This window comes from Perissodus microlepis, chromosome 16 (assembly GCF_051167445.1).
Source record: "Perissodus microlepis isolate ML-2025 ecotype Zambia chromosome 16, ASM5116744v1, whole genome shotgun sequence".
In the NCBI taxonomy this organism is placed as follows: domain Eukaryota; kingdom Metazoa; phylum Chordata; class Actinopteri; order Cichliformes; family Cichlidae; genus Perissodus; species Perissodus microlepis.
Genome location: NC_140476.1, coordinates 12,031,198 through 12,052,012, shown reverse-complemented (window position 1 = coordinate 12,052,012; position 20,815 = coordinate 12,031,198). Strand labels below are relative to the sequence as shown.

The 20,815-nt window shown below is 37.0% G+C and overlaps 1 protein-coding gene and 1 pseudogene across 1 annotated transcript in view; one reads left to right on the top strand and one right to left on the bottom strand.

Annotated features, from left to right (window-relative positions):
- map2 (microtubule-associated protein 2) overlaps nt 1–7,455 on the bottom strand; it is a 52,565-nt gene extending 45,110 nt beyond the window's left edge. Inside the window, exon 1 of the mRNA XM_084907897.1 lies at nt 7,340–7,455. The gene's annotated coding sequence lies outside the window, so the exon portion shown is untranslated. The remainder of the gene's footprint in view (nt 1–7,339) is intronic.
- Nucleotides 7,456–19,126: 11,671 nt separating this feature from the next.
- Nucleotides 19,127–20,097, top strand: LOC146370478 (uncharacterized; annotated as a pseudogene).
- Nucleotides 20,098–20,815: the final 718 nt, after the last annotated feature.

Below are 20,815 nucleotides of genomic sequence, written 5' to 3'. Positions count from 1 at the left end.
TGCTCTCAACACCACATTGTCACCCAAAGGTTGAAGTAAATATGTTCACAAAAGGGAAAAACAATATGACTTGGAAAAAAAATTAAAGTGAAAGTAAAAAAGTAAATTTTCTGGACTAAATATTTTACTTTTTTGGATTATCTGCCCCTTTGGCAGTGTAAAAAGTTCCTTGTTGTGATATTGATGATCATTAGATTACTAAGATGCTTATAGGTGAGTGCTTCTTGGTAGTCTAGCATTGATTGTGATGACTTCATGATACGGTTTTCAGTCTGCAGAGTTGTATACTTTGAGCGTTACTATGAATGCAGATTTTTATTTTTTTCAGTACTGCATCGTTTGTTAGGATGCATTGGTCGTTGACCCAGGGTTTTGAGTTTATTATATTATTTATCATTTCTAGTCTTTGGTTTCTTTGTTAGAGTTCTATCTTATGGTTTATGTCTCTGTGTCTGCCCTGGTCCCACGTCTCTGTTCCCTCTGTTGTAGTGCCTGCCTGTGAGTCTGTGTCTGTAAGTTCAGTCTGTGTTATGTTTCCTGTTTTACTTTGAAAGTCCTTGTCTCATGTGAATGCGTCTGGTTGTGCTTCCTTTGTCTCGTTAGGCCTGATTTGCCCCAGCTGTGTTTCCCTCCTGTTACCCGTTCCCTGATTGCTCCCTCTGTGTATTTAAGCCCTGTTTTCCAGTTTGTCCGTGTCGCGATCTACTGTTTACTATGCAGTGTGTTCTGTCTGTTCGCCTGAGTTTGGTTTTTGGAGTCTCAGGCTACGTCCACAAGTACCCGGGTATTTTTGAAAACGCCGATTTTTCTATGCGTTTGCACCTTTCGTCCACACGTAAACTGCGTTTTTGGTCACTGAAAACGCAGATTTTTAAAAACTCCGGCCAGGGTGGATATTTTTGAAAACTCAGTTTTTGCATTTACGTGTGGACGAGAAAAACGGAGAAAACGCAGCATCAAAGGTGTGCGCATTTTTTGACGTCACACTGTGCGCCACGTTATTGTTTCGGTGAAATGAATTTCTACAATACTATTACTGTTAATTGTACTCTCTGCAGTGTTTAAATGCTTACATATACACACACAGTTACTGTCCCTCCACACATACGACTCGGTTCTGCTTCAATGCCCCAGCTTTGTTTACTTTTTCCCACCGAGGCTTCTAGACTTCTGATTGGCCAACATTTCTGCACGGTTAGGAATATATCGCCACCTGTTGCTTTGGCATGTTCCTAGCAGCGTTTTCCTTCATTTCTGCCTTTACGTGTGGACGGGATTATTTTTTAAAACGAAAACGGAAAATCTCCGTTTTCAAAAATACCCGTGTACGTGTGGACGTAGCCTCAGTTTTGTTACCTTTTTTGAGTTCAGCATTAAAGCTGTTTTGAGTTCACGTCTGTCTCCGGAGTCTGCACTTTGGGTCCTTTTCCTGCCTGCACACAGCCGTTCCATAACATCGTTTTGCTTATCCTATAGAAAGTAATTTTTTACTTCAGATCACCTGTGAGATGTGTTGTCACCTAAGTGCCAGCTATAAACTAAGTGAGCATATATATCACAGCAGTGTTAATATTTTAAAGGAAAACACTAGCAACAAAAGGATATTCAGACAGAAATCAAAACAAAACCATCAAAGTGGTCGTTATGTAATCTGTAAACATGCACAATGTGTATATCTGCAGTTTTTGATTCATATCTAGATTTTTTTTCACTGCACATCCATAATTGATATCTACTTCATAATGTCAAACTAAGGCGTATTACATCTCCTGTTTCAGCCTTCCATGCATTGACATTGTTATTCAGCCTCAAAGCAATTTTAAGGGCGATATTTTACTCCTCTCTGCTCCCTTCACCTACGTCTAATGATTATTAAAAAGGAATGAATCAACAGTGACAAGCTGCTTTTTCCACAAAATTATTCCAGTAAATATCTTGAGCTGTTTATGCACAGAGCTCTAGCTAAAGTATTACTGGAAAGCAGTGGGTTGTTTTACATTTTTTAAATCAGAAATCTTGAAAGGGGGCAATTTTCCTCTGTGTGTCCTCAGAATAAACCATTCTTGGTACTTTTCCTCCCCTGACTCCCCCATCTAATTTAAAAACTGTTTTTCGGGAAAGAGGTTATTCAGAGGACGGACAGTGGGTGCCATGTAAGTAAAGCAAATATTGGGGTTGCCTTCTTATGTTATTAAATGCTGTTTCTGCTGACAATAAAAGGCAATCATTATAAAGTCAGAGGATTCAAAGCCTGGAGCCAGTTTTTATTTGCTTCCTACATGAAAAAAAAAATAAAGAAACGCGTAATTCACATTCACAGAAACATGCACATTTACACTGTAAAGGAGTACAGTTTAAACAGTGTCTGACTGACTTTCACTGAGCTACAGTGTTGGAGATCTGGGCTCCAGTCTCCTGCTATAGGGCATATTAACAATAATTAACAGTCACTGTCACATTTTCTATGCATATTTGTCCTGTGAGGCACAACCAATACAAGACAGGCAGAGAAAAGAAAAATATAGCCTACTGCGCACACTATTATAACTGAGAGTCAAAACACAAATACACATTCTTGATTCAAAACTTGCTCCAGACGGGCATCCTCACGGCCTCAAAAAAGTAAGCGTGCTGTGTGGGTAAAACATAAATATAATCCGTTCAGAGGAATAACATAATTTTTGAATTGTAATTCATACTTAAATGCATCTGTCACTCGTCACATTGCAAAAAGAGCTCAGTAAAGTGAAACTGCATGTTCTCCCAGAGGCTGAAAGGCTCTGCTCCTCTCCATCTCCACTATCACCTGCCCACTATAAAAATAGCGCTTGGTGAGTTCAAAACTACTAATGGGATTACTGCTGAGTATCGTTATGTATTTATTATTTGGGAGTTTTTATAAACTAATATGAATTATCTTTGCTCAGCAAATTATGAGTAGTTTCAACACTAATTACAGGCTGTTCCTGTATAATAATGCTTGACTATGAAAACAGCAATTAGTTAAAGCAAAATCTAATGCACCAATCAGAAGCATGTTGAAGATAAACTTGGAAGCTGTGGAAATATTCTAGTTTATTTTCATTTGTTTCAAGACAAGTGTGAATCACAATGTGAGTCCAGCTTAAATAGATGAAGTGAGAGTGATGAACTCTCTATGAACACATCAGCCATAAAGATTCATTCCAGACAATGTAATCATCGAGCTAATTAAATAGTCCATTTGTCATTTCCATGGCTCTTATCTGCTTCTTCTTCTTTTGTCTGGTTTCTTATCATCCTTCCACTTAGAAATTTTCTTCCTACCTGTTATTTTTCTTCCTGTTCACCTTCTTCCACCTCCTACACTCAATGTTCCTCCTACTCATTCTCCTCCACCTTTCATCAGGCTTCATCTTTCTCCTCACTGTGCTCTCTCTACCACCTCATTTCCCTCCTACGATCTGAGCACTTTTACATGCTGCCATCTCGCTGTGTGTGTGTGCGCGCGCGTGTCCGTGCATGTGTGAGTCACACAGATGCTGCATTGCAGGGCTCTCCTCTGAGGGCCATCTAGCTGCAGAAGCCCGAGAGCAAGAGAGGCTAGGGATTCAAGCTCCTGTGTCCCCAAGTATGTGCGCTCTTTTATGTTGCATGTTCAAGGTCGAATGCGAGTAGACGTGTTAAGCGCGCAGTTATTAGAGAGCGAGATCATACACATAGTTGTTCAACCAATAGTCTGATATGAGGGGAAATCAATATAATATAAAACTAGCATTTTTTACAGCAAGTTAGTTGAAAGTGACACTACCCCTATATATATATATATATATATATATATATATATATATATATATATATATATACACACACATATATATATATATATATATATATATATATATATATATATATATATATATATATATATATATATATATATATATATATATATATATATATATATATATATACACATACACACACACACACATATATATATATAGAACAAAAACAAAACTTATCACAATAGCAATTCATTGGTAGGGGGTTATGTGCCAGATTACTTCTTGGCTACGACCAGTAAATCCTTGGAAACTGCTCCCACTCATAACTCCATATAAAACAGGAGATTTTGATACTTGACAGATGAGATATAACTTTTTTGTTGAAAGATTGCCCACTGGATTGTGAACCCCATATTTTGATGCTTCTGGTTTAGCTGTCGTGTCATGTCATTTGCAGTCTTGATTCTGGGATTCAGGAATATAAAACGCTAAATTATTAGCTAATAATAGCAAGCTGCATCGATACATTTTATTGACCTGATAATTAGAATTCAATTTGATTCAATTTTATTTACATAGTGCCAAATCACAACAACAGTCCCCTCAAGGGGCTTTATATTGTAAGACGCTATAATAATACAAAGGATACCCCAACAATCAGATGACTCACTGTGAGGAAGCACTTGGCAACAGTGGGAAGGAAAAACTCCCTTTTAACAGGAAGAAACCTCAGGCAGAACAGGCTCAGGGAGGGTCAGCCATCTGCAGCAACATCCACCAAAGAGCACCAATACCACAAATACTGCTGAAATAGGTGCACTAGGTGAATCCTAGTGGACAGTACAGGATGCAGCTACATATGTTGGCACACTTGTCAATATAAAGTATCTACACTTAAAATCAAGTCCTTAAAAAAATCGAAAACTGTTTTTGTATCATATTACAAACTTGTGAATTTCATAAATGAAGCTAGGCAATTTAACATTAAAGTCGGTGAAGACTGGCTAACTTTTGAAGCCAGCGTCAAGTAGCTCTTCAAAGGAATACGGTAACTGCAGGTCACCACTTGAGCAAACGTAGCTGTTTCCAGGTGTTTTCAGTCTTCAGACAAACTGGCAACTGGTGAATCCTCTCATCTAACTCTCAGCTTTCCCAGAGTGTATAACTGTACCTTTAGAAGTATTTTATATGGCAGAGTACACTTGGCAGTCACACAGCTGGCTATACTATACCTATAGCATGGGTAACACAGTTTTATTCACAATTTCCTAAGTAAAAGCTTCTAATGATGCATAAAAATGCATCAAGGTAGTACTTTCAGATTTGGGGAATAATTGTTGTAGAAGTTGTAGAAAACTCACAAAAGTAACCAAAATGTTAAAATTCATCAGCACTGTGGTTTTTTTTCTTCTTAATAATGCCTTTTTTCTAAAACCTAAAAAGAGACCTATCTTATGTCAGCTTTACCAGGCTTTTAAGACCTTATTACAGCACCTGACGTTTTGTAGGCTTTTGTAGGTGCAGACTAAATTCTGCAGCAAAGACTTTACATCTGAGGATTTTTGTGATTCGTGATTTTTGGCGCACGAGCAAAAAAAACATGTTGAACAGCATTAAATAATACTTCTCTATATAAACAACAACAATGTCGTCATTACTACTGGATACAAATGCTTAAATGCGCAATATATAAAAAGTGAATATGTATACATTAGGGGTGCAACGATACCCGTATCGATATTGAACCGTTCGATACAGTGCTTTCGGTTCGGTACGCATATGTATCGAACAATACAAAATTTTTTATTTATTTTATCAACTTTTCTTCTGACGATGCTGTCTGTGTTGAGCGCTCAGTGGATCTGCGCTCGACAGTGCAGCCTAGGCGGAGTAGTTGAATGCAGATTCACTGAGCGCAGTACAAGCTAGCAAGATAGAAGTTAAGCTCTGTTGCAACATGGCAAATTGAACCTCCCCCACCCTCATTCAGATCTGGCCTTTGGAACTATTTTGGTTTTCATGTGACATATGACCCTGAAGGTAAGCGCGTCATGGACAAAAGTAAAACAGTATGTTGGATGTGCCACGCAATGCTCAATTACATTGGTGGGAACTAGTGTGTTAGCGCAGTTAACGTGTTGGCCGTCCAGCCCCACGCACGGGGCGATCCGCGGTAGCTCGTTAACGGAGATTTGCCGTGTTGTGGCGTTAACATCATTTCAACGAGATTAACGCTGACAGCACTAGTGGGAACACAACGAATATGACTGCACATTTATGCTGACAGCATCCTAGTGCAAAGACAAGTGGAAGCAGACAAAAACAACAAGCGTGCATGCTACAAACTTTACCCGAGTCATTTAGACAGCCGTTAGCACATGATTCTCCTTATGGGGACCTGATATGTTTAATATGCTGCTGACAGTATAGCCCAGAAAAAGCGTATAGTATAGCTTTTATTTTGGAAAGAGCCATTTCTCTGTAATAAACTCTCTTTTCCAAAGATGAGTGATTTCTCGGTCAGATAGATTTATTTTTTATTACTTTGTTGTTTCAGCAACATTACATTTAAAAACTGTACTTTTGAGTTAAAATATATATTTATAATTTTAATAAATGACAAATTAAAAAGGCATGAACATTTTTTTTTGTATCGAAAAAATATCGAACCGTGACACCAAAGTATCGAACCGAACCGTGAATTTTGTGTATCGTTGCACCCCTAGTATACATATGCAGTGTCCCTTTCCACTAGAAATACTCCAAAATAGTGCCTATCATACGTTAGTGCCTATCATACGTTACTGTCACTTTTAAACAATTTTTTTTTGTCCAGTGAGTCTATTTTATCCTGTGTCTATGGAGTCTTCTATAAAACTACATCATGATTATGTGAGAAATAATGGGACACACCATCAGCTGACCCCGATACATACACACATGCTCCATACAGACAGACACTTTTACCAATCATCCATAGCCAACCTCACTACCTGGAACACAGAAAACAAAGAAAAGCCATGAAAGCGTGACTGCTTTTCAGTGGGTCTTGGTGCTGATTGTCTCACTAAAGCAGCTCTTCTCTTCCCACTCAGTACCCACTTCCCACTCATAGCTCCTAGCAGCCTGCACTCACATGTACATCCACCCACACAGCCATTTCATCTGTGGAGGTAACAGGCATTCTTTCTCTCCAGCTCTCTCTTGTTGTAAATGTTTCTTTTTCCTGTTTTTGACAGTTATTCATCTTGTATGTTTGAATAGATGAATTTGATTCTGAACAGGCTTAGCACGACAGTAGATGAGGTTTGGCTGGTTTTGGCTTAATTCGTTTAGATTTGGTGAGTTGTTTAAAAGTAACAATTTACTTTTTAATCATTATCATACCGACAGCAATGATTTTGACAGTTCCAGAACAGAACCAGGAGCCTGGGCCTTACTGCACGCATATCTTTCTATGCATACTATTTTTTTCTAATCATTTGGGCCCAATTTTAAAATCAGCAAAAAAAAAAAAAAACAGCTACCAAGTCTGGCATTATGTTTGTTTACACATACGGCGGAGTCATTACCTGATTAGGTGGGATGGAACTTTGGAATAGGAGTCAGGCTGGATCCAGAGAAACTATCTTCTCTCCCACTATCAAAAGACTGACGTAGAGATTGTCAGAAGAATAGAGAAAGCCAAGTGCGACAGGCCCTTTTGTTGCACCTGTAAGTTAAGAAAAACAAGATCAGTACTTATTTGAATTACATAAGCCTCTATTTGTCTGCAGTTGTGAATGTTTTCTTTGTTCTTAGAATTATTTGACTGTCCCAAAAAATAAAATATGTTTGTGTGTGACACGATATGACATGATGTATTGAAATTAATCACTAAGTTGCCACAGTAATAGTCAAAACTAGGACAATACCACATCCAAGCATAGAAACACAGATATTTCTACTATTTTCCCACGCCTGTGTTTAACTCATGCAATGTAACTGAGCAGTAACAGCAACTCCAGCTTCCAAAATGTCCAAATACTTCAAACAAGATCTTGCAAAAGCAGCTTACAGACAAACTTGACACAAAGGAGGTTTTTATTTTAGAGCTGCTGCATTAGACACATTCTATTCATATAAATGATGCATAACAAACAGAGTAAATGGCTTAATCACTGAACATTCATTGCAGAAATAATTTGCATATAAACTACTACAGTTTGTTTGTGTACTAGACCCAGATGGATACGTAGTGATGTGGTGAAATTATTAATCATCACAGTGGGCAAGAACAAAAATGCTTCTAAAGTACATTCACTTTTTTATACTTTTTCCATGTAATTATAAAATCAGTAAAATTACCCTTTTTAATCTACACTCAGCCCACAATCTCAAAGTGAGCTTTTTCTTTTTGCAAATTCCTTAAAAATGAAAAGCATATCTGGATGCAAACTTGTATGTTTATAGGATATTGCTCTGCAATGTACAGTAGGACAAAAAGTATTTAGTCAGCCACCAACTGTGCAAGCTCTCCCACTTAAAAAGATGAGAGAGGCCTGTAATTTTCATCATATGTATACCTCAACTGTGAGAGACAAAATTAGGGGAAAAAATCCACAAATTCACATTCACTGATTTTTAAAGAACTTTGCAAATTATGGTGGAAAATAAGTATTTGGTCACCTACAAACAAGCAAGATTTCTCGCTCTCACAGACCTGTAACTAACTTCTGTAAGAGGCTCCTCTGTCCTCCACTTGTTACCTGTATTAATGGCACCTGTTTGAACTTGTTATCAGTATAAAAGACACCTGTCCACAACCTCAAAAACAGTCACACTCCAAACCTTTAGCTATTACTTTATATTCTAGCTAAATATGTAGCTATATTTTACAGGGCATCTCTGGGCAAAGGCTAAAACATTCTGTATGTGGAACTCCTGGATAAAAAGGAATAAGCTGGTCCTATTTTCGACAGCAGACACAGGGAGATTTGTCAGAAGGAAGGCAGATCATCAATGAAAACTGCAGACTGTACTCGCCTGGAGCTCAGTTGACTTTTCAGCTCTTAGCAATTACAGCAAACTAAAGTATACAGCCAACAAAATGCATGAGTTTGTTTGTTTGTTTGTTTGTTTGGGGGGGGGGGGCAAGAATATGCACTGATTTAGTAAGTAGTAAGTATGTAGTAAATTGAATATGTAGTTTTAAATCTGATTTTTTATTATGTTTCAGAAAACAAATCTAACAAAAACTAACCAAATCTATCTGTCATTATGAGTTATATAGGCTGCATTTGTGAGAATGTTTTCAATTTCAAAATGAACTTTAGAATGCAATACTGTGTGTAAAATCTTAAAAGGTTTTTTTTTTCAATTTCTTAAGGAAGCTACACAAATCTACAACACTTCTACCCACAGCTTTGCTCTAATGATATATCTACAAACGGGCATAACTACAGCTCCCTGCAATTTTTTTTTCTTTTTATCACAACTATCACTAGTTCTGATTACAGCATTACTGCAAACAAAAAAGCAAATACAGCTAATCAAATGCCTGTTATGTACAAAGCTATTCAGCATTTCTTTTTATTGTATATTACTATACTTTAAAGTACTGTATATTTCCTCTCAATGATTGATATAGGTAGATCACAAGAGACTTAAATCATTTGAATGCAAAACAGATGGAAACCTAAATCATAAGCATCATATATGACAATGATCAAGCAAGTGCTTTTAAGCAAATATAAATCAGTGATATTAACACCTTAATCAATTTATAGAACTGGTACAACTGTAGATACATCTCTATTGGTAGCATGTTGTCTTTAATAGTGTCCAAAATAGATTTTTAATATCTTTTTTTCCCCAGTATATAATTAAATTAACCCCCTGCAATTTAAATAGCACCATCAGCCATCAGCTTGCATAACTGTCTCAGCCTCTATGCACACTTAAACTGTGCTGATAATTACTTTGGTAAATAATGCAAAGCAATCAGCTAATGCATGAACATGTTGAGGGTAGAACCAATATTGTAATGGCAGAAAGACATCTCATCTGACAAAAAACCCCAAAACAAAACATTGCAGTGATCAGTGCTTTCATTAACTCCATTGTGACAAATAGGCTTTTTTTTTTTCTTTTTCTAAACTGCAATTCAGTTTGGTTGTGACAATATAGCCACAAGGTGAAGGTGTTATTGACATTTGTGGCTTTTTAAAAATATTTGTTTACAATATGGAAAAAATATATATACAGCCTGGTACTGAAGCCAATATTAAATATATAGGCATAGTAAACAGTATGGTAGTATGTCTGTAACATGTAAAAGACACATTAAATAAATTCTGTAAATTTGCCAATTGCACTTATCAGAAACTTGATGACTAAAGATAGCACACAACATAGACACAAAAAAACCCCACAAACAAATTAACTGTACAAAAAAAGGATGGGATACACTGAAAAAGAGGGTCAACTAAGGGTCTTCTATTGAATACCTGTTTCATGTACCTCCCAGTAAAATCTCACAAAGTTAATGAAGTAGTAATGTATTAGTGTATTTTTTAAATTTACTAGTTCATACATTTTCTACATAATGCATGTAGTATCTCTACTCTGCTTATTCAGTTGTTGTACATTGTGGACAATAGAAAAGGTGAGTGCCCGAACTGAAATCAGTGACGGCCTTCGGCTAAGAGAGTCAAAGCCTCAGAGATACGAAAACAACGTTTACAAAAAGCAGGAAACACATTTTTTATTTGTGCCTCAGCTCAGCAGCTAAGGGTCACATGTGAGTCACACCTCAAACAATGACCTTGATGAACAATGAACAATGACAAGCCTTTGTGTTCTCTGCGCAAATATTCATTTACACAGTTAAAGTTACAGGAAAAGTGCAGAAGCAAGATTCAACTGGGACACTCAGCTGATGGCATCTGCAGCCATGTGGTATGCACTCTTACCCCTCAGCTTATGTCTTTTTGTATAGTTTAAAAGTCTTTTCAATTGCTTAAAAAAAACAATACACTGACTATTAGCAAATGTACATGACACGAGCAACTATTAAAAGTGAACTACTAAGTGTATAGCCTGTATAAACAGATTCTTATTGTGAGATTTACCCTGCTGCCCTACATGATCAACCCATCTAGCTTCAATTATGTATGGTCAAGAGTTTCTAATAAAAATGCAAATGAAATGCCTTGAAGTGAAATAACTCATTAACAGTGAGACAAAAAAAACACAAAAAAAAAGCGAATAAGACAAACCATTGGTGTAAGACTGGGGTAGGAATGATTTTGAACTGTGGTGACACAGCTTCGGACAACAAAGAGAAGCCAGAACCAGGTCTGGTGAAGCTCTGGAGACACTGCCAGTCTCTGGCAGCCACACTCACCAATTAGTCCATTAAGTTGTTATAGTGTTTGCCAAGCATCAAAGGTCTAAATCACACCATGGTGTTTACTCCACTAGGGTTGTCCTTTTCCCCCTTTTGTACTGTACAGTAGATTTTTGAGTGCAAAGCACCAACTGACCAATGATTAGAATGAAAAAATATCTTTTATTGTTGTTTTCAATCTTTTTGTAGTAGTCAGTGATTGTTTTCAAAGAACACTTTAAAAAAAGCTGTAAAGGGATTTCCTCCTTTTACTAACAAAGGCACTTAAATCTGTTTCCAATACACAAACTGGCTTTTGCATTTTCTATAATCGTATTTCACACATAAACATAACAGAATATGTGTTACATCACTCCACTTCAGGGTATAACATGATAACAGTAAATTACATATGGTGTATGTTGTAGATGGAATACCATCACTGTAACCAGCATCACTGGATTTACTTTACAACGGATACAACAAAGAATTTCAAAATAAAAGATTTAAGAATAAAAGTGAGTCCCCATTACCACTCTTCAACTCTCTATCATTCTTTCTGAAGATAATAACAGCTCTTGTGGTACTGTGACATACATTCCTTTGATAATAATCTATAGCTTCTGGAAAATAGAGAATTTATTTATTTATTTATTGACCTTACTACCCTGCCCTCTAAGAAAGGTCTGATTTCTAAACAGACCTGACTCTAATCCACAAATGAACCTTTTTACATATTGTCTCATTTGTTAGTGCTTTTTTTAAAAGTTGGGTTAGAGATGGAAGAAAAGCCTTAACCCATTTCCATTAAATAAATGGTTGATAACAACAAGCTCATTGTCTGTCCTCTCTGAAACCAGCGTTCAAAGCCTAAAAAGTTCCAGTTCATTTCTAACCCACTCATTCTTTACTCTAAGTTGAGGAAAATAGTTCTGGTACTTATGTATGGTACTTATACAGCACTTTTCTATTCTAGCTAAGCACTCAAAGCTTTCTAGAATAAGTCTAATTCACCCATTCATTCAGCATTTTTATTTGAGTGTTTAGTCTAACCATTCATGCGTATGCTTCCATGAGGCTTAGCATCTTGCTCAAGGATACTTTGTGGACTTGGTCACATCAAACCACCAACTGTCATGATTAGCAGACAACCTGTTCTACCTCCTGAGTCACACTGGGCCCAAAACCTGCAATTGCACTACTTTCTATCACAAATAAATCCAGGCTCACTTTTAAATTCTTAAAAATGTGAGGCTCAATACTGGAATAATAAATAGTGGCAATGCAATTCTTCAGTTGTTCCACTTCTTCTTTCAGCTCGCTTTAGGGGTCGCCACTGTTGGAGTCAAATTGTTAAATGTTGTCATTGTGTTACTAAAATTTGTAAGTCTTAGTTCAAACTGTAGGATCGGATCGGATCGGAGACATTCCTTTGTTTCTGACCAACTCTCCAGCCAGTTTGTTGGTGGGGGAGGCTGTAGTATTTTATAATAGGCAAATCTATGTGAGGGTTCTGTTTTCTTGTTTAATAAGCTTCCTGCTTTTATGATCCTTTTGGTAAGCAGGTCACACAAACGCACCCCCAAACACAAACACACACACATTTAAACATACACACACACACACACACGTGCTTACACGTGCACACACACAGTACCTTATCTTTTGTGACCATAGGGTTTTTTTTTTTCAATGGGTGGTGCTTGTGTGTACTGTAACTGTTTTCAATAAAAAGGCAGCAAGGAAGGCTGTTTATTTGGAGTTGGCTAGGAGACATGTGAGGAGCGTTTAGCTCCAAGAGCCTGGTTCCAACCAGCCTCCCTTGCTAGCAAGTAAAATCGCTGTTCGTCTTGCTTCCTTGTTGTCATTAACAGGAATAAGTCTCTAAACCAGCGGGGCCTGTGGAAGCGCAGTGCCAACAGCCACAGTGGATCATTGGCCTCCATCACACCCTATCGCCTATCTATCTATCGCCCTATCTGTTCTGTGTGTTGTTGATCGTAGCTGTGTTAATTTCTAATAGATGTTTCTCTCTGATCCACAAATGACAACTACCTATGACCAACCCATAACCTACTTGTGTACACCTCCAGCATACACAGTCTTCTACATACACACACAAATACGCACTCTATAGAGTGAGCCCATGAGAGTTTTGGACTCATCCCTTTAAGCTACTTTCTTTCCTCTCAGTGAAGGTCACTTTAGCTTCCTTCTTATGTAACCTTGTACCTATAACACACACACACAGAGAAACACACATATAAAGAGAATGATCACACATTCTGATCCTGCAAATACACACATACTGATTAAGCATACACACACAAAATGAAAGTGCTTTGTTCTGTCTCCTGGGACTGCACATCCAGCAGCTACCTGTCAGCCCATATTTTGTGCAGTCTGTAGGGGTTATGTTTGTGCGTATGCATGTGTGTGTATGTGTGTGTTTCAACTGACCAAGCTTGCTGCTTGCTGCTTTGAAAATGCAAGAATCTCATTTATTGTGAATGGACTGGGGCGAGGAGTCAAAATGTATGTGCTGATTCCGCAAGGGCTTTCAGGAAAAAAATCTTCTGAGTCTTGGATTATTCAGTAATACTGTAAAATTGGCTCCCAGTAGGTTCGATTGTGAATCGTATGGTTATGTAAAGCTTTAATATTTAATGAGTGTATGCTCTGCAGGTTAAGGTCTTTACTCCTGCCTGTATGATTCTGCAGAACAACTCTTATAAGAGTACAGTATCAAAGCAGACCTATGTGTATTGTGTAGGTATGGTGCAACCTGTGTATAATCTATGAAACCTCAAAAAACTCAAGAAGTGACAAAGTTAGTTGGTCCATCACCTCAATCTTGATTAAAGTTTCTTCACCTCTCTTGCAAAGATTGCTATCAAATCATTTTTATGATCCTGCAACATTTCCAGAGGAGGCTTTATTTTTGAGAAATAACCCTAAAGTTAATTCAGGTCAATGGAAATGATGCTCAGAAGGCCTCCTCAAAATCTACTGAATATGAGCTATTTGAGGTGGTTCGTTTAAGACAGGACATCTAGAATTTGTGGTAAGCTGTATGAGATGAATGGATAGCTGGATGGATATGTCCAGCTACCTTACTGTGCTGGGATGGCAGCTTGAGAAAAGCAACATATGCATATATATGTAATTGATATCTAAAATGAAAAATCTGTGCTATTTAACAGAAATTTCCCAGAGCTTAAACTGAACATAGTGATTATTCTTCTACATTAGGCCCTCATTTATCATCCCTCTCCTCATTAACCTGCTCCCCCTCAGAAATAGCGGGTGTTGTGGCCTAATGGGAATGTATGAATTTCTCTGTTCATTTAAAGGTGTGTGTGTGTGCATGCACATACCCTAACTACACCATCGATAACACTGCAAAAATTAAGACAACAAACACAACAAACAACTGCCAGCACAGAAAAAGATTTTATCTTCTTTGACACCAGCTGACATTACTGGCTACAATGACAGCACAACTTCAGTGTTATTAGAGTAAAAATGTGTAATTAAGTCAATGAGAGACTTATGTTTTATTTTTATGTAAATAAGTGAATGAGATGGTGTGACGTATAAGTTTTTTTCAATTATAAATTTTTTTTTTTTCATTCATTTACCATCAGACAATCCACTTCAATGATAACTGTCATTCAATGCAAAGTGTATGACTTGATACATGAATTTTCTTTTTGTGATTTCAGCATCTATCCATAAAACAGTCTAAAAGAGCACACGTTAACTAAGGTGACTATAAAAGAAAAAAAGCTCTTTTAATTATTTCCCCCTTGAAAATGTTTTTATGCATTTCATTAAATGGAGAGCTCTTTTAGCTCTGTCTTAACTGTAATGCTGTCATATATATAAGATTATCTGCTTTAAAGCCTGAATTCAAACACAATACCTATTTGCTTTATTTTCAAGAGTTAATTAGAAGTACTGGCATCAGGTGGCAAGACAACAACGTTTTCAGGTAATTCAATAAGCAACAAATGTTTTATCAGCATCCACATACATCTAATGTATTAATTAGATATAATTGTAAGGATGTGCACAACCACTGTTCAAAACGGAAGTGACAATAATAACTTGTAATAAAAATTAAACACTGAATTTTTCATGTTACCTATACCATTCAACTTTTTGCAGTCCTAAAAGGCACACTGACATCATACTGTCGACACCGATCAAAAAAAAAAAAAAAAAAATCAACATGTTTTGACTGAACAACGTGGCTCCATGGCGTAACCTAACACATGTGGTTTGGACGTGCAAATCCCTGAGGGTTGCATCAGAAAGGGCATTGAGTGTAAATGTCTGTGCCAAATCACAAATATGCAGATCCATCTGTCAATGTGACCTCTTACAAATAAGAGAGCTTATATAGTTGTTCTAGCTTACTGAACAATGGCATATAAATAAAAAAATATATATATCTTATTCATTACATTTTAGACAGCTAGATTTGAAGGATGGGTGTGATTTTTGATGCTGTGACTGATTGGAAGCAGATTCATTCATTTTCCTAATTTAACAAAAAAAAAAAAATTACTTTAAATTGAATTTTACTCAGATTTGAGGTCAGTGACTCTGACTGAACAGATGTGTGAACAGTTTCAATTCCTCTTACGGGGACAGAGACCAAACATCTCAAGACTTTATCTATGACCCATTAAACCACACATGGTTTATTATAACAGCATGTCATATGACTTATGTGACCATAAAACTGCACAGAGTAGTGCAGATAAATGTGTCATTTGCTCCTAAAATAAAATGTTTAGAAATGTTCAGACAAGATCCTTTCAACGCCAGTCTTACCATGTAGGAAGCAATCTTCTTTCCTGGCCAGACTGTTACCATAAAATAAAGCATAAAAACAACTATCTATCAAATATAAACTTTCTGGATTCTAAAAACTGCAACCAACACAGTTCTGGTAGTAATTTACAAAGGCACCGCAAAGCGCACAAAAACAAAGAAAACACAAATTTTTTCGTGCATAATATCTCATCCTTTCATTTATGTGCATTTCATAACAATTCTTGTTAATATGGATGAGCACCCTGACAACAAAAGAAAGAAATGAAGATAAAGAGAGCTGAGAACACGAAGGTGGAAATCCAGAATGAGTAAATTAGATATGAAGAGAAGAAAAGATGAAAAGATGCAGGGGAGAGATAGACAAGGAAAGAAAGAAAATAAAAGAGTCTAGCCTTAGGAATGGAGGGAGTCTGGGCCATTACGTCACTGCTGCAGTGGCTGACAACACCAACATTACATTCTCTCTCTGTCTACAGTAACCTCCACTCACAACATATTGCTACAGACTTCATCAATTCTTTATCATAACTATTAAGGCTGCTGATTCTAAGTGACTAATTACAAGCAATTTAACATTAAAATCAAATGAAAGGCCATTATTACTTTTTCAAATGTTATGTTATGTTGCTTTACATTATTACATATGTGGCCTTTGTTAAGTGAGTTCACTGCTGGTTGTTCCCTAGACCTTAGTAAGCCAAATCTTGGACTTTATAAAAGGTTCCAGCACTTCTTGTGCTCTGTATCGATCAAAAGCTGATCCATATCTCTGCAGTTGTTGTGGTAATCCTGATGCGGGCGAGTTTTTAATATTTTTGTTCAACTTTGTGACACACAACTGAGAATGTTTCCCTTATAAAACATAATATGTAAGTGAAACATTCTCTGGTAAGGATTGCCTGACTTTCTGGTTTAGCCACCAAATTGTGATGGAGCAAAGGAGAAAGTAGAGGCTAAACAAACGCGAGAAGGTCAAACAGACCTGCTGGGAAATACCACTAACGTTTTCCCTCATGGTGACGGCAGGGAAAGCGAGACGTGCAGAAGGGTTGCATGTTTTCACATCAGGTGTTCTCATTGTGTTTGAACATACACGGAAACTGACAAACATTACCCTGCTCAGCCATACTGATTGTTGTCTGTGTGTGTGTGTGTGTGTGTGTGTGTGTGTGTGTGTGTGTGTGTGTGTGTGTGTGTTTCTAGAAGAGAGTGCAAGAGGAAGTGAGAAACACTAACGTAGACCCTGGAGCTGAATGATTATTATTGATTGAACGGCTATGAATATTGTAGAAACAGCAGCATTAAAGGCGCCAGTGAAAATTGTCACCTGTAGCCAGTTAGAGTGAATAAATAATTAAATATGAGTCTCACTGGTGTGTTGTCAGTAAGGAGAAAACTGCTTAGAGCAAAGGTTCACAAGTTTGTTACATACAGTGGTTTTATGCTTTAAATGTCCCTGTTTTTACAAATGTGACTGCATTGCAGGTTCAATTTTACACAGACAAAAAAAAGCAATTTCCCACTAATGTATATTCAATAGCCCACAATAACAAGGTGCATGGTACAAAGTAGAATAACAACTTTTAAAAATCCGGGATGAGGATTATGTTTAGGCTCTCTCTGTATGTGGCATCATTTATCCTTCTCTTAATATCCACGGGTTTCTTTGGTCAGTGGGCAGCAGTCCTACCAATGTGGTTCACATAATGCCGGTTTTGTTGGATAGCAAATGTAAAACATATTTTCACTTTGGCATCATGGGTTATGGATGGGAAAGTTAATCTTTTTAAAAAATTAAATCAACTCAATAACACATAAAGTGTTCAAAAACAGAAGAGGCCTGAATGCTGTAATTTCACTATATTTGTCAGTGTGGCAGTAACCGACTGATGACCAGTGACAACAAAGACTCTGTTTGTGTACCATTTAAAAAAACCAACTATGTCATCTTTTTCAGTTGTATTTTTTCCTAATATCTTTGAAACTTATTCAAAATACATCAATTTAACTTCAAGACACACTGCATAAGAACACTTTGATGTTTGATTATTTGATAACATAGCATTTTTTTTATTTTAAAAAACCTTTATTTGCTGGTTGTCTTGAACTGTAACTGACAGTGATGATAAGCCTTGAGCAAAGCGAGTTATTGCTCTTAGTATCTGGCATGACAGTGTGTTGTTGGTGTGCTGGTAGTCTTTAGCTGCCAAACATAGGGCAGTGTAAAAAAAAAAAAATACATGTTAGTACATCCAGTAATGTGGGCTACACTTGTTTGTGCTTGTCATGTTCTTGGTCCTAGAGCATAGCCTCTAAGATGAAGAAAACAGAAGTAATCATAGACAAAGAACTGCAGTGAATTGAAAGAGCATTAAAAACATGTTTAAAACGATGAAAATCACTGAGCACTGTTCAGTACAGCCAATGTTTTCTGGGATTTGGACTCCACTATAGTTCTCTATGTTTTTCATGCTAACTGTTTAACCAATTAGCAAACTATGAATTAGTGAATTTTAATGCATATTTTAAGTTTACAATTTTGAAAGAAATAATGTAAATAATTTTTAAAACTAATAAAACCCCTAAACATTTATTTTGAATACCTATTTAGCCAAAATACTTGAAAATTTTGGCAAAAATTTGGATTAAAAATTTAACAATTTCTTTAAGAAATTACTTCTCTGCCATTGTTGCTATTGTTGTGTGATAGGGTCAAATTGTAGTATTGTATTGTAGTGTTAAATCATTAATCTCTGATATTGATGTGTTGCTTCTGATCTATATATATATATATATATATATATATATATATATATATATATATATATATATATATATATATATATATATATATATATATATATACACACACACACACATATACACACACACACACACACACACACATATATGCACAGGTGGATACTAATCTTTGAGAGCGTGTGTGGGAAACCGTCCAGAAGTGGTGGCTCGTCATTTGCGACCTCTCGAAAACTCAGAAGTTGATGTTTTTGAACCGTAGCGGTGAGAGAGAGGAAGGACGCTAGCATCAACTAGCTAGCCGGTCGTCACGGCAACGCTACAAGAGCGTCTCTCAGCATGGGCCCGAAAAAAGTTCTGTCAGCCGAGGAAGGTGACAATATTAAGAAGTCGCTGGAGTTTATGACAGAGGAGATTTCTACTGTCAAACTGCAGCAGAAAGCCATCCTGGACCTGGTCGAGGAAGTTAAGGCTCTCCGCATCCAGAACGCCGAGAAGGATCGGCGGCTGGCGTACTTGGAGAACAGAGTGGCGGATTTGGAGCAGTACACCCGGATGAACGATGTTATCATCACGGGGCTTCGCATCAAACCCCGGTCATACGCCCGGGCGGTCGCCGCTGACAATGTAGGAGGGCCAGGAGAGGAAGATGTCAACTCCACTGAGCATCAAGTGGTTACCTTTCTACGGTCCAAAGGTGTGGAAGTGGATTTTAACAACATTGAGGCTTGCCACCCTCTACCCCGAAAAATGACAGTGACAAACCAGCCATCATTGTGAGATTTGCAAACAGAAAACACAAAACAGCACTGTTAAAACAAGGAAAGAAACTGAAAGGATCCGATGTCTTCATGAACGAACATCTGATAAAAAGAAATGCGGACATTGCCAGGAAAGCACGTTACTTGAAGAAACAGGGAAAAATTCAAAATACATGGACCACCAACTGCAAAGTATTCATTAAAATGAATGGAACACCGGAACAAGCCAAAGTGTTGGTCATCAGAAATATGGAGGAGCTGGACAAATACTGAGGTCAACTTACTCTGGAGGTATGAATACACATGTGACGTGACACACAACACAACACATGGCACAGTCCAAAAGAACTTCATCTGCATCCGGCAACAATATCAATATAACTCATTGGAATTCTCTTTATGATAATCTGGAACTGAGAACATTTCGATACACAGACCATAATGTTCTAGACTTAGAAAAGGATATAGACCCGGAAAATAATTTCTTCTACAACATTAGCAGTAACTGCTGCTACTTCACTGATGAACAGTTTAAGCACACCATCAACACGGAAAATAAATTATCAATAATCCATTTTAATAGCAGAAGTCTGTATGCCAACTTTAACAATATAAAGGAATATCTAAATGAGTTGACAAATCCATTTGGACTTATTGCCATTTCTGAAACATGGATCAATGCGGAGAAAGGAATGGACTTTGGACTGGAGGGATATGAAGTGAATTTTGTAAATAGAAGGAACAAGAGTGGAGGGGGAGTAGCTGTGTATGTGGATAAAAACCTAAACTACAAGGTGGTAGAAAGTATGACAACTGTAATTGATAATTTACTAGAATGTATAACAATTGAAATTTATAAGGAAAAAGAGAAAAATGTAATAATCAGCTGTATATATAGAACACCTGGCTCTAGTATTCAAGTATTTAATGACTTCATAGAGGAAATATTCTCTAAAACAAATCAAAAAGTTATGTTTATCTGTGGTGATTTTAATATTGACCTGTTGAATCCGAAAAAGCATAAAATGACCGACGAATTCCTAAACACTATGTACAGTTTGAGTTTACATCCTAAAATAACCAGGCCTAGCAGAATTACACCACATTGTGCCACCTTACTTGACAATATTTTCACTAACAATATGGAAAACAACATTGTGAGCGGAATATTAATTAATGACATCAGTGATCACCTACCAGTTTTTGCAGTTTATGACACTAATTATAAGAAAAATCAGCATGAAGAACAACTGAGATACAGACGTGTAAGGACAGAAGAAACTATGAATGCACTTAAGAACGATCTATTAAAT